This window comes from Penaeus monodon, chromosome 15, assembly GCF_015228065.2.
Source record: "Penaeus monodon isolate SGIC_2016 chromosome 15, NSTDA_Pmon_1, whole genome shotgun sequence".
Classification (NCBI taxonomy): Eukaryota; Metazoa; Arthropoda; class Malacostraca; order Decapoda; family Penaeidae; genus Penaeus; species Penaeus monodon.
The window spans coordinates 23,403,366-23,403,719 of NC_051400.1; positions in this window are offsets into that span (position 1 = coordinate 23,403,366).

Sequence of the window (354 nt, forward strand, 5' to 3'; positions counted from 1 at the left end):
TTGTAATCCAGGGAATCCTATAAGTTGAAAAAAATATGTTGAAACAAAAACATTGTATTTTTGTTCCTTCAGAGGAAAACATTTCGGAACCACATTTCTCACAGAAAGAAATCATGTTCTTAGAAAGAAAAAAAAAATGTTCTTAAATAAATATATTTTTTCCTTTCCATTTTCTACGTGATATTCCTTTCATGTTATTGTTTCAGTTATGACCCATGCGTATGGCTTCTCTTCATTATAGTTCTCCGAGACTTTTTCACCATTAGGGGGGGGGGAGGCAGGGCTGTATTGTCTTCACTGTCTTTGGGTTTTCACCTCGGATTTCTTTGCTGGCGGAGGAAACAGCCATGTGTA